General features: G+C 40.1%; 1 protein-coding gene and 1 long non-coding RNA gene across 2 annotated transcripts in view; one reads left to right on the plus strand and one right to left on the minus strand.

Moving 5' to 3' along the window:
• The window catches only part of LOC148324959 (uncharacterized), a 37,767-nt gene extending 26,964 nt beyond the window's left edge, over window positions 1-10,803 (plus strand). The window contains exons 2-3 of the long non-coding RNA XR_015846301.1: window positions 8,514-8,643; window positions 9,873-10,803. This is a non-coding gene — a long non-coding RNA (uncharacterized LOC148324959). The remainder of the gene's footprint in view (window positions 1-8,513; window positions 8,644-9,872) is intronic.
• Window positions 1-13,239, minus strand: part of LOC148324960 (kynurenine--oxoglutarate transaminase 3-like) — a 25,596-nt gene continuing 12,357 nt past the window's right edge. Inside the window, exon 14 of the transcript XR_015846300.1 lies at window positions 1-220. The gene's annotated coding sequence lies outside the window, so the exon portion shown is untranslated. The remainder of the gene's footprint in view (window positions 221-13,239) is intronic.

A 13,239-nucleotide genomic window follows, 5' to 3' on the forward strand; every position in this document is an offset into this window, starting at 1 on the left:
CCCGCGTTCGCCCCAAAATGAGCCTGAAACCAAAATGGCAGACTTGTTGTGTAAGGCTCCTTCCAATTGAGCAAAAAATCAGGCATGTGTTGAACAGCATCTGATGTGCGATGATGATCATGATGATGACGATGAGTCAGTGTTCACATGGAGGCAGATTGGAACACCATCTGTCCCGGTAGCGCCGCCACAGCCTGGCGTCCGTCGCTAATGAGCTGGACTGACAGAAAACAAAAACGAGAATACAAATATGGAGAGAAATGGGTCACTACACAATTGGGAGACTCTTTAGGAAAAAAAATGTAATGTAATTAATAAAGGGGTAAATTTTTTTCCATTTGTTTTTTTTTTAAGGGAAAAAAATATTTCTGGACTTTTAAGGGAAAATATTTTTAAATTCTGCATTATTTGTGAGGTAATTAGAATATTGAAAGCTTTGTTTTCTCCAACTCCACTTCACCAAGTCAATCAATTAATTGTCCAGCCATAGTTCAGAGTTTCAATTCCACATGTAAGAACTGGAAGAAGAAACCTAGTTCCCAATATAGAGGATATGAAATCACCGGCGATATCACGATCCTGGCAGAAAGAGCTTTTTTTAGGTTTGCCCCCCCAAAAATGGTCACATTGAGAGAAAATCCCATCAAAAGGTGTCATGTGTCAGATTTAAATAAGCCGTTTTTTCAACCAGGAAATCAGAATACAGGCTGGCTAAGAGGCTAGCGTGCTAAAGCGTGCCAATGACGTGATTAAATGTAATCTGTGGTGTAGTGTGCTAATCTTTAGCACTGGCTTGGCCGCGCTGAGGTAGAAGGTGTGCGCTTGGATCTCGCTGTCATAGCGTCAATGTTAGCTTGCTAACCAAGTTTTCCATTCCATCTTGTTTCCAATTGACTATTTTAGCTCGCTCTGAGGAAGGTTTGAAATGACATTTGCTGCTGTCTAATGCAGCGTATGTCAGAATGGCATGCTAGCGATCCATGTTCACTCATCATGTCGCGCCAACTCGCTCATCATTTTATGCTAGGTCTGCTCGCTCACTAGTCTGACTTGCAATCTTATCTTATTAGCTTACTTTGAGGTATTCTTTTCTACTTTTCAAGAAGCACATTTTGTCGTGGCATGCAAGCCAGTTCCGTTCACTCGTGATACGACCGCTTACTATTATAGGATGCTATAATAGCACACAATTTTTTTCCCACTTACTTGTAGTTCATTTTCGCAAGGCCGTGCTAGCTAGCTACCTTTTCTCATAAATGTCAGCTAACAATCTGTGCTCAACTTTCTTTACTAATTCACAGTCATCTCAAACAAAGCATGTTTCCTCATGACCTGTAGCTAGCTAGTCACTTGCCATGGTACGCTAGCTCGCTAGGTATATACTAGCTCTTGATGCTATGCGTGTTCACATTAATCCCATAGTTTTTTTTACTACTTCACCTTCAGCTTAAAACATCACACGTTTCATTTCGGCCTACTTTCAATCGTTCACTCATCCTGGTTTGCTAGCTAGCAAGGTTTACTTGCAAATCTATGCTTGCTAACAAAATAAAATCATCATTGAACCAGGGCCTTTCTTGTCGTGACTTCATTGGGACGCACGCACTTCGACCTTTGCCTACTCGGCCGCCTTGGCTCGCCGCGTCGGAAACGTAATTTGTTGATGATTGAAGGCTGTTTGATTTAGACATTTTCTTCGGCTAAGTGCTCTCAGAGAGCAAATCTAATCATAAAGAAAATGCAATAATAATAATTCTTGAAATGTCATTTCCTGATATTGCCTCAGATTGATCAAATCTTAACGAGCGACGCTATTTGCCGGAGTGGACTTTGGGACGTTGACCTTTTGCGCACTCCACGCTGAGAGACGACATCTGGCCTGCGGGGGAGCACCTACCCATTGAAGGGAAAATACAGCGACGTGCAATAAAAGCGATTTGATTAGACAGCGGCGCCAGTCGCAAGTGGGCTGCACGTCTGCCTCGCATTTTGAAAGTTCCTCGTTCGTTCCCATCTGTCCTCATCAGTCTTGTTTGTGCGTACACGCACAGATGTTGGCTGGTTTCTCTGTCCTAGAAGAGATAGGCATTGTTTGTCAATATGTTCCCTGACATCAACCAGCGACCAGTCCTTTTTTTTTGTCCACTTGTTCTTTGATGTTGGCTGATAACCACTTCATTGTTTAGTTATACGTGCTGTGACATTGGCTGGCGACCAGTCCCAGTGTTATTTAATGACCCTTGATGATTGACCGGCGACCAGTCCACTCTTGGTTTCTTGGCACCTTGCGACCAATTCTCCTCTTTCTGGTGCCCTCCTTGCAGGGCTGTGGAAAAATTCCAAATTCTAATGAATTCAGTTGATGAATTTGAATTTCAATTGATGTTGAATTGAGCTTGAAGTGGAATTGAATTCAGAGAGACTCGTTCTCATCACATATCTGACGCGCTCCAAACAAAATGTTTGGGCAGCCATTTTAACGACAAAGAGCAAGGTTTTCTGGGAATTTACAATTTCAAAGTTTTTACAATTTTCATGATCTGTTTTATCCGAGTTGGCTTTTATTGTTAAAACATAAAACAATTAGTATACGTGACTATTTATACACCAGACTATGATTAACTATCGTGTGCATGACATCCTTAAGATCCGTGGTTAGTTAAATACACTTGAATTTTGCATCATGAATTTGTTTTTTGTTTTTTTCCAAGTTCAATTGCAATTTTGCTTCCTGTTTCAATTTCAATTACAATTACACTCAAGAATTGAATTGGAATTTTTGCTTCATTCTCAATTCAGCTCAGAATTTCATCCGGCCTTGCTTCCCTGCGAGAAAGCGACGAAATTGCCCAAAGTAGACGCCCGCAATGCAGCACATAAGTTGTCATAGTGACGAGCACGACGGCAGCGGCTACTTTCTGATGACATGTCAACGTCGACGTCCGCTGTGATAGATGGCTAAAACAAGTCATTGTGTGTGTGTGCGCAGGCATTATTTAGCGCACGGCATGCAAATGTTTACAGACGTGGAGCAGTAGATGAAGATAAGCGCGGAAGTGCGACGTGTCCTTGAGGCTTTGAAAAGCAGATCCATTTAGATAGAAAGCAAGACGACGACGAGGACGCCTCTCATATCTGCGCCGCCTTTGCAGATAGCATCTTAGCAAAGTAGCTTGAATGCTCATGACGATCCAATTACCACAGACACAGACCACATTTGGAGGCGGGACTACTTTTTTTTTTTTTTTAAATAGCTTAATGACTGCTTTTTTGGGCAACGGATGGCAAGATGTTGTTTTTACTTTGCGAAGTGACCTATTGGAGAATTTTTCTATCGGAAAAAAGTCAAAGAAAAACTCACCGATTCGGAGCGTTAGCCTCCAGCTGATGGTCTTTTTTTTTCAAACAAAGTCATATTTTCCTGAAGTTTTATCCACACTAAAAAAGGTCATGTTTTTGTTGTAACCGCTCAAGAAATAAGTCTTCATCTTTCAGGGTTAAAAAAAAAATATTTTTTTTTTTCTTAAATTGTATGTTTTTTTTTTGCAGAGAACGAAGTAATGATCTTAAAATATTTTTTTTCTGAAAAATTTACATTTTTCCAAAAACAAGTGTTCATCTTTGAGGGAAAAATATTTAATTCACTCACCCCCATCCCCCCAAAATGTACAATGCAATTGCAATTTCTTGTCCTATTTATCAATTTAAAAAAAAAATGGGCAAAAGACGCAACGTTACGTGAATAAAGCTGAATTTTTTTTTCTCACAAAAATCTTTTGAGAAGAGTAAAATTTTTTAAAATGTAATTTTTTTGTTGTTGTTGTTTCTAAAAATGAAGTCGCCCACCACAGCCCCCCCCCAAGTATTCATTTTGAGAGTTTTGGGGGAACATTAACCATTCATTTTCTGTTTCTCAAATTTTTAAATTAAAGTACAGTACCTTCTCAAATGTATTTCTAGCTTTTCTTCAACCCCTGCTGGGACTATGACGAATGACATGGAAAAAAAAAAATAGAGGTTACCCCGAATCCCCCTCTCTCCCCTCCCGTCCGATGTTTCAAAATGTGCTAATGCATTCGCGCTCATGGCTGGCCTCCATTTTGTATACGTTTGAAGGCGAGGACGGGCGCGGCATGCTAGCAGCTAATTAGCTGCGCGGGGTTGGCCAAATGGGCCTCGGCGGATGGACGTGCGCGCGGGCCTCGTCAATACAATTAGAGAAACGCCGCACCGATGAATACACAAATCATTTCTCATTGATTGACAGAGAAAATGTGACTTTTTTTTCAGGAAATAAGTCCGAATCTTGAGGAGAGAAATACCGATTGCAGTCCATGCAATGCCAAGGACCATTAAGGCCAACAGAAACAAAATACAAACAAGAAAAAGAAGCGCAATAGAATTAGAAAATAAAGCTGTATTTATTTATTTTATTTTATTTTTAGAAAATTCAAACTTTAGCAAACTTTTTTTTCCAAATAACACCATGGTCTTGATCATCTCATGCTTTTATTTTTGTTTATTTTGCTGTAAATTATGTTTTTCCAGAAAGATGTCCTAAACTGAGAAGGATTGGGCATGTTCCAAAGAAAAAAAAAAGATTATTTGGGATTTTTGAACAATACAAGATTTGGATGATGTTTGTTTGTTTAGTTTTTTTATATATATATATATTTGTTTTACAAATTTCTTTTAGTTATCATTTATATCTATTATTTTTTATTTGTTGTGATTTTTTGTCAATTAATTTAATTGTTTATATTAGAAATATCTATTCCTTTTTTCTTTTTATTTTCTTATATTCCTTTAAAAAAATCAAATAAAATAATGTTGGTTTTGGCGGCGGCCCTCAGCAGCGCACGAGGAGATGACCTGAGCAGGTCAGCATCTTAAATACTTTTTGTCGCCCGACTCCCCTTTTTAATGTCGTTGAAATATGCAAAGAGGCTAACGCTAAGCGCTGCTGCCTACATTATTTATCCCGCTGGGAGAAAAAAAAAATGTTTTATCAGCGCTTAAGCTTAGCTTTACTTCACTTTTTGAAAATATTCACACCAAAAGCGGTGCGCGGAGGTCACAGTCATTTCTCTGGAACACATTTTACTTGTAAAAATGATCCCGATACACAGACTAAAATTTGAGAGTAAAATATAAAATAAAAAAAAATTGAAGTAAAATTATTCGTAAAATTCTCAGAATACATTTTATTGAATGAATATTTTGCCAAATTTTACTCTGCTTAACCAAATATCGTTTTAGAATCAAATGTGCTACGACAGTTACTGTGTGGGGTTCAGTCGCAGTGAATATGAGATTTGGGCTTTTTTGGGGACGTACCTGCTGACTGTCAAGTCAAAGACTGAACTGCTGATTACGATGAGAGTCTTACTTCCATCCAACACACGCAGAAATCATAATTTCGGTTCTCAGGAAAAGTTGGCCGTGAATTAGTCAAGTCCAATTTGTTTATATGGTCCTTTAAGTCTCAAGGGGCTTCACAACTATTAACGACATCCCCTGAGCTTCAACTCCAGGATGCCAAGAAAAATATTGGTATTTAATATTTCTTTTTTACAATTTTTTAAAAATGTATTTCGCTACTCATATTTACTTTGTTTTTTAAAAAATTATTATTTCTCTAAATGTGCTTATGTTTGTCTGCGTATTAATAAGTTGTTATCTTTATATATATACTTCATGTTCTCAATAATTTCATCTATTTAAGCTTTTGACTTGACTTAATTTTTTTAATTTAATGTATTTATTTTGATCTTTTATAAGTGAAATTAGATTTTTTTTAATTTAATCATTTGAAATTTTGGGGGAATTTTTCTGTTCTAAAAAAATATAGTTTTCTTTGTCTCGTTTATTTTTAATTTATTTTTTTAATTTTGGGGGGATTTTGTTTTTGTATTTTTGAAAGAATTTTTTTTTAATCTTGTCTCGTTTAATATTTTCTATTTGTTTTTTAGAATTTTTGGGGGATTTTTTTTTTTTTAATCCTTTTTTTTTATCTCGTCTCGTTTAATATTTTTCATTTATTTTTATGTTTTTGTTTATTCATTTTTACCATGTGGTTTTGATTCCTTGTGCGTCATGTTTTAACTTGAAATTATTTTCTCATTTTTTACTGTTGATGGCATCCCTATGACAATGCAGTGGGACACATAGTTTGGCGAGCGTGCACGGGTGTGCGTGGGTTCCTCTGAGGTGTTTTTGAAATGTCAGGTGGTTGTGAAGTTGTCAGATGAGACACGCGCTGGTTCGTTATCCGAGCAGCAGCCACATGTCAGATTTTGCAGAAGACGAGCGTCTTTGAAGCAAAGATAGCAGACAGCTTCGCCCCGGGCCACGAGCGGGGCTTCCATCCCATAATAATAATAATAATGGTACTAATAATCCAGAGCCGCTGTCATGTCAACCGCTGCCGTCTTTTTCTTCTCCTTCTTGTTGCGGGCCTTTCGGCGAAAGCGCTTTGCCGGGGGTAAAAAATGTACATGAGGAATCCTTTGATCGGGTTTTTACCTTCAAGTAACCTCGCGCAACATTTAGTGCATGTAAGCACTTTTTATTTTTATGTCTGACCACGCACTTCCTTCCATCAAAAGTACTTTGTGTAATTCTCCTTTGCTGCAATTTTGCATGCACAAATGAACCAATGTCAGTTTTTTTTTCTATGAAATGTCTTTCAATCGTAATATCATATTTAACTTTAAAAATTTAATGTCGCATATTCAACGTGCGACTGGACGTGCATGAATCTCTTAAATAACTTACGTGACACTCTATACAACTCAAATGTTGCTGTCATATTTAAGGTTCAAATTTTTATTTCTAATTGACCATATTCATATTTTCCTCTAGCATACATATATTTGCACTTTTCTACATACCTCTAATGGTGCTTCCATAAATTCATATTTAAGCTCAACTGGACGTTCTACACACCTTGAATGATGCATCGTACTTTGTATCGGATTTTCAGATTTTGTTGGAATGCATCATAATTAATGTTGCATACAACTCTATTATATCATATTTATAACTCTCATGGTGGCATTTAGAATATTCTTTACGTCTCTAATGTGCCACATTTAAAGTGAATTACATTTAATCTTCTTTCCAACTATAATTGTATCATGTTTGCCTAACGCAGACTATTTCATCCGACATCCGTATGAAAGTATTCAGTAATTTGCTGATATAATTTTTTCAGACCAAATCGCCTTATTTCATTTTCCTTTTTTAGTCACAGGTCGTTGAGACTTTTTTGTGGGTCTATTTATCATTCTATGAGCAATAATACAAAATATAAAATCTCTAGTTTCAAAACAAAACTTTCTTTTATGGCTTAGCGAGACTTTTGTGGGTCTACTCACGATAGACATGCCTACCGACTTTCATTTTGCCAACTTCAAGCATCTTCAGAGGATGTTTTTTTTTTTTTTTTAAATTACAAAGCCCTCAAAATGTAATTTTACTTGGACAGCCAAACAACAACAAAGACGCAATTGAAAGGAAGAAGAAACGTTGTGGCAGGCGTTGGGTTTTCTTTCGTTTTTCACCCATTATTTCTGTTGTTTTCTTTGACATTTCCTCGTGCATTTAGCACGAGGCGCTATATACCGCCTTGGACCTCTTTAAACGTCGCTTTAGTGTTTACAAATAGTGGACGTAAACACGTTACAGCCCGCCGGCACTTTAAAGTCGCTTTGCGAGCATTAAGCAGTTGGAACACTCACGTGAGCGGCAGCTTAATGGACGCCGAGCACAAAACAACGCCGCGCTCTCACTTAGCTAGCGTCGCCTAGCACGAGCGCTAATGCACATAAACAAAGAGAGCGTCGCCAAACAAACGAGAAGGACCTCGGAAAGCCGTTGACATATGAGCGGACATTTGCATAGCTTCCACCGAGGAGGAGGGGGGGGGGGGGGTGAAGGGGGCAGGAATAATTTAATATTCCAGGCATTAAGGAACAAGAGGCTCGTGGCTAATTAGAATTTGCACTTTTCCAAATGGGCCGTGATAGCGACGCAAATGATGAAATATAACCGGCGGTCACGTGAGCGCTCGCGGGCCAATGAGAGCGCGCCGAGTCACAAGACTTCGCGTCGCTAATGCACTCGGAGCGGCCACGTATTGATACCTTCAAAGTACGCGGCGCGAGCTCATTGCGCGCGCCTCATTAGGCTCGCGTCCTTTCAATGAAGAGCAGAAAAAAAGCGGGCAGAGGGAACGGCTGTTGTTGTTGTTGTCGTCGTCGTGACACTTATTGGATTAGGGACGCCGGGACGTGCACATTTATCAAACCTTTAAAAGGAGCACTCATTTCCACTGTGCTTGTCTGACACAGATTAAAAAGTCGCCTCAACAAGCGCAATGTGCATTATAGGAAAGCAGCACTCCCCCCCCCCCCCCCCACACATTGCAGCTGCGTGCAATTTGACAATTTGGGTTAAAATAAATTAATAGCTGATGTTGGTTTTTAGTTGAATTTAAATCTTTGATTCAGTTTAAGGTGTCACGATGGCTTCACAGTGCAGAGGTCGTGGGTTCGACCTCTGGGATAGGCTCCAGCACCCCCCGCGACCATTGTGAGGAAAAGCGGTTCCGAAAATGGATGGATGGATGTTTCAGTTCCGGTCAGTGGTAACCACTCACTTCTGCAAACCAAAAGTACCGGAGCGCTTATCGTTTTCAAACATTATGACGTTTGATCCCGTAACTTTTTAACGTTTCCTTCCGTTTTGCATGATGGTTAAGAATGTGGAAAATGCCACTTGCTCGCCGTGATTATTATGAAGGAATTACAGACGTGGTCAGTGATGTATGGGAGCTGAAAGGCGTTCTCTTGATCCTTCCTTGCTTCTTGTTGGCTTCCTTCCTCTCGCTGAGCCATCACAGCGCGTCGCCACATGAAGGTTGACAACGTCGCAACACATTCGTACGGCAAAAGGTCACCTTTTGATCCCCCGATGGGCCGTCGCTCCACTCATGACGCGTCTGTGATGACTGCTTTGTTAATCATGACCTCCGTCAAGGCACTATTATGTCAGCATTAAGCTTTTTTTTTTTTTTTAAAGACAGCAGCGATTTATAACTGGTTAAATTATCAAACTGCACAAAGTACAACGACAATCGAGTGGTCTCTTCCTCATAATTTACACGACAAGCAGAGATTTTATGCTGATCTCAGATCCAAAGTGATGCAACGTCGCCATCTACAGGGATCTGGTCGTAACTGGTGCCGGTAATCGTACGGATTGCAAAATAAACGCTCAAAGCCAGCGAATGTCCCCCAATGATCACGTCAATTACGGTATGCCAGACCTTTGGTGACCCCTAATTTTACGACAAAAAGCAAGACGGCTCCAACTTCGGCGGCACCGAGACAGACAACGAAGCGTGTCGACAAACAATCTGTAACGAGAAGCTTTTTAATGATCCGACTCAATCAGCTAAAGACGGCGAAGACAGATCGATGTCCGCTCCATTGCGCGGGGCGGGCCTCGGCGTCGCTCGGCTTCCAGCCACCGCGTGACTGATTACGGACGACGGCTAATCTAATGGAGCGACTCGGCCTGAATTCTGCCCGAGCCTTGGCGTCACTTCACTGCGGCAACATCAGATAATATACCCCCAAAAAGTGCCAAACAGGCCCGCTTCGGACACCATTTCGGTATGGGCAGACGCAAATTTGTCACAGAAATCGGAACGACTCAAGACCGTCTTCTGACACCAGAACTCTCAATGTTGAGGGATTAAAGCGATTCAAAAACAAACAAGCCGCGCTTTGACGCTTTTCGAATGCAAACAATTCGATATCAGACTTCCGTTGACACCCGAGTTTGAATTTCTGTCTTGCCCTCAGAGACGGAACACGTCGATCATGTTTGGACTGCGGAGACGTCAATGGTGTCACGGTGGACGCGCGCTAACGGACGGGTGTCGACATGCCCTGCCAAGAGGAAACCTTCGGAGCAATGACAAAGCAGAGTTGGGCTTTTATTGATATCATTTTGAGAGCTGCCAATCGAAAGGTCTGATCGGGGGTCACGATTTCGCCGGAGATTCATTTCAGCGCAACATAGCCAGCGTTGATTCCAGGAAAACGTGCGGTAAGCCGATCACACCGCCGGACCTCGAGTACCTCGCAACGCATCGATCCGCTGTCGTCCTAACGACATCCGACACGCCAAGCGCGCAGAAACAAGCAATTTATTGTGGGCAGGAAATAACAATAATAATAAGTCTACATGAGGAGAGAATGGACTCGTTGTGACAGTGCGCGTTTGTCGAAATGAAATTTGCTCTCTTTGTGGGAGAATTTGTCACTTAGCACCAAAAAAACACAATATACTGTCTGTAAGTACATTTTATGGTCAACTCATTTTTTTTTTCCAGTCTGAACTTTTAAACCAGCGGTTCTTAACACCCTTTAAATTGAGGCCGCAACTTTTTTTCAGAATATCTGTCACACACACACACACACACACACAAAAAGGGGGCCACGTGTGACCCTGGGGAACATGCTTATTTTCCCCGCCATACAACAATGAAGTGTAATTGCACATCCACTCCAGTAGTTGGCAGTGGTGCTCTCATTGCCCATTGGATAAAAAAAAAATTGTTTAATTCATTTTTGTTTTTTAGGTTAAAGTGTTTTATATATTGTGCTCTTGAGTTAATGTGGCTGAAGTCAAATAGATTTTTTTTATTTATTGATTTTAATTTCATTTTCACAAGCAAATGATTCAATAATTCTGTCAAAAATGTTTACATCTTAAAACTTACTTTTTGAATTTCAGGCAAATTATTTTACAATCAACTAAAAATGTTCAGGTTGAACTAAAAAATGTTCAGGTTATTCTTCTAAGTTGAACTATATCTCTTTTTTTTGTTCTGCGGCGGTGTAGCAATAACTATTTTATCGACAAATGCTATTATTTATGGTTGCGACGGAGAGTGGTGGGGGAATAATTTTTTTTTCTTGCTAGGGGGGGCACAACAGAAAATAATTGAGAAGCACTGTCATCAACTAAGGTTTTACGTTTAAAACCCAAACCCTGCAGAATCAAGTGATCGCGCCACAATGTTGTGTATAACTATACCTTTTTTCTCCCTTCCTGTAATTGTCTTTTAATAATAATTTCATTTTATTTTTTCAAGCTGTGGGGCATTTTCGGTCTTAAATTAGAGCCAGCTAATTATGTTTTAAATTATCGGCATGCAAACCTTTCGGGTGACTCTTTAAAAGGCGGCCGAGGCGTCACCACCGTAGCCTGACGGGATTTTTTTTTCCTCCCCCATGTCAGAGATATATTTCAGTTTCTCCTCCCATTAGCCAAGCTTTAAATAATAACGTCAAATAAATAGCCTCCATTACCGTCATCACATTGTGCTAACTCACACGCTGTTTATTATGTTAATGGAACTTGAAATTAAGAAAACGACTTCCGATGCCAGAGGATTTAATTAATGGGCTTGGGGTGAGGGAGAGACGGAGAGAAAGAAAAAAAAAAAAAGGGCGTATACTGTAATTCATTTGTGAGTAAGTAAGTCTCATTTGCACTTTGCACCGCCGATTGCCTCTGACTACGTCTTCTTTTTCTTCCTCTTCACCTCGTTATAGCAACAGGCTAATTAAAGCTGAGTCATTTGAGCCGTACCGCTTTTGACTCTCAAGGAGAAAAGTGCCGTCGTAGTGGCAGGCCCGGAGAAAATACAATACAACTTTATTTATAAAGCGCATTTCACAAGAGCTCTAACAAAGCGCTTTCCATCGGGTGGAATATAAATTAGCGATGAATTAGAACACAAATGAAAACATAAACACGTAGACAGTAGATACGAGCAAAACAGCGACAGTCTCATGTTTAGTCCAAAGCTAAAGAATAAAAATGCGTTTTAAAAATGGACAGCGAGGGGGCGGGGCTTGCCGAACATTTAATGGGAGCTCATTCCATAGGGAAGGACCGGCAACAGAAAAGGCTACGCTTAGTCCTCCGTACCTCCAGTAGCATTTGGTCCGCAGACCAGGTGCTAAGGGGTTGAGGAGCTCGGAGAGTTACGCTGGGGCGAGGCCATTTCAAGATTTGAAGACGACCAGAAGTATCTTAAGGCGAAATCTAAAGTGCACTGGGAGTCAGTGAAGAGAAGTCAAGATTGGGGTGATGTGATCTGTCTTCCAAGCGCCGGTTAAAAGACAAGCAGCAGTATTTTGGAGCAACTGGAAATGCTTGAGGGAGGACGGGCTGACTCCAAAGTCAAGTGCATTACGGTAATCTAGCCAAGAAGTAACAAAGGCATGGATCACTGTTTCCAAGTGCCGCTGGGAAAGAAAGGGCTTCACTTTAGCCAGCTGCCTAAAATGAGCAGAACCCGTTGAAAACTCGTGTTGTATTTTGAAACCCTCAGAAACCATAACCCAAGTTTATAACCCTAAATTTGAATCCATTGCTCTTGTTTAAAACCCCAAGCCAGGCTTGAAACACCGACGAGCATACAATAAACATGTCTCCAGTACTAGTTAGTACAATGGCCATATGCTAACAACGCAGGCTAACATAAAAGTGTCTACATTATTAGCTAGCATAATGACCGTACGATAACATAAACATGTCCACGTTACTCGCTAGTCTAATGAGCGGAGGCTCGCAAAAACATGTCTAAGGTACTTATGGCGATAATGAACACCGACTTAAATCACCGGGTCACATAAACATGTCTACGCCGCAAGCTAGCTGGCTGCTAATGTAACATAAAGAAGAACAAACGAGTGATGTGCAAAAGGAGGAAAAATGAGGCCACAACCAACAACCAAAAAAAGAAAAAAAAAACTGCCTTAAAGCCTCGAATCCCCTGAAAGTAAGGCAAACAACATTTGCGTGAGTGGCAATAATTCAACGCTAATTAAGACACCAGCACATACAACCACTTTCGGGGCTGTGCGGTCATCAATCGCTGACACGCTGCGTTGTTCTTTTGCTTTCCTTTTGTGAGATATTGTATACATTCATTCTTGTATGATTTAAAAAAAAAAATAAATAAATAAAACATGTTTTACTGACTTGAGCGACTGGTCCTGAGCAGGGTTATAATAGTTTAGAAATTTCTATTATAATTTGTTTTTATTTTGGTTTGAGTTTAGTGTTCTAAATTAAGTCAGTTTTAAATATTTTTCAAAGCAGGTTTGTCAGTTTTTTTTTTAATTAGTTTTAGTGTTATAGATAAGATTT

The sequence above is a fragment of the Idiotropiscis lumnitzeri genome, chromosome 13, assembly GCF_059441095.1.
Source record: "Idiotropiscis lumnitzeri isolate Australia: NSW breed Sydney's pygmy pipehorse chromosome 13, RoL_Ilum_1.0, whole genome shotgun sequence".
In the NCBI taxonomy this organism is placed as follows: Eukaryota; Metazoa; Chordata; class Actinopteri; order Syngnathiformes; family Syngnathidae; genus Idiotropiscis; species Idiotropiscis lumnitzeri.